This window comes from Nothoprocta perdicaria, unplaced genomic scaffold (assembly GCF_003342845.1).
Source record: "Nothoprocta perdicaria isolate Ctin4 unplaced genomic scaffold, notPer1 scaffold_47, whole genome shotgun sequence".
Classification (NCBI taxonomy): Eukaryota; Metazoa; Chordata; class Aves; order Tinamiformes; family Tinamidae; genus Nothoprocta; species Nothoprocta perdicaria.
Window position 1 is genome coordinate 2,029,257 of NW_020455721.1, and position 679 is coordinate 2,029,935.

The 679-nt window shown below is 40.4% G+C and overlaps 1 non-coding gene across 1 annotated transcript; it reads left to right on the plus strand.

Annotated features, from left to right (window-relative positions):
* Positions 1-327: 327 nt before the first annotated feature.
* TRNAY-GUA lies at positions 328-417 on the plus strand. Its single transcript is given in 2 exon segments — positions 328-364; positions 382-417. It is a non-coding gene; the product is annotated as a tRNA-Tyr (tRNA).
* Positions 418-679: the final 262 nt, after the last annotated feature.

The window sequence follows — 679 nt, forward strand, 5'->3', positions numbered from 1 at the left end:
CATCCTAACTCAGTCTAGGAAATGTAGAAAGATAGAGAAGAGTGGGCAAATTTCTTTCTCAAGCAAGAGACATATTTAATCTGGGTCACTACAGAAACTTCTAACTTATCGCTATTGCCAACAACAGTGTTACGAGAACAGCGAACTGTTAGGCAGAAACCTGGCAGTTTTGCAGCCAAGATCCAATTTTGCAGGGAAAGCCAGGTTTGCTCCTCTTTTCTGATCCTGTTTTGCTGTTGTGAAAAGCAATACATATGGAAGTCCATTAGAGCCTAAGGCTATTGTTGATACAGTCTTGACTTATTCTTGGCATCCAGTTCTCATCTTCCTTCGATAGCTCAGCTGGTAGAGCGGAGGACTGTAGGCTATGTGTAAAAAGTAATCCTTAGGTCGCTGGTTCAATTCCGGCTCGAAGGAAAGCTTTTGGTTTTTCTTACAACTTTTATTTTTGGCTTTCACTTATTTCTAGAATTTATATTTGGCAAAACTGACCTTTCTAACCATACCACTCTCTAGGCCCCTATGAAAAACAACTTTACATAAAATAGACCCGTTTCAAGGACTTCCTTATTCTTACCTACCTGATCTGCTTCAGCTGATACTTATACCAATAATTATTTGGACTTTGCCATGTGTCTACTTCATCAGCATGCACTCATGCACATCATATGGGGGCCTC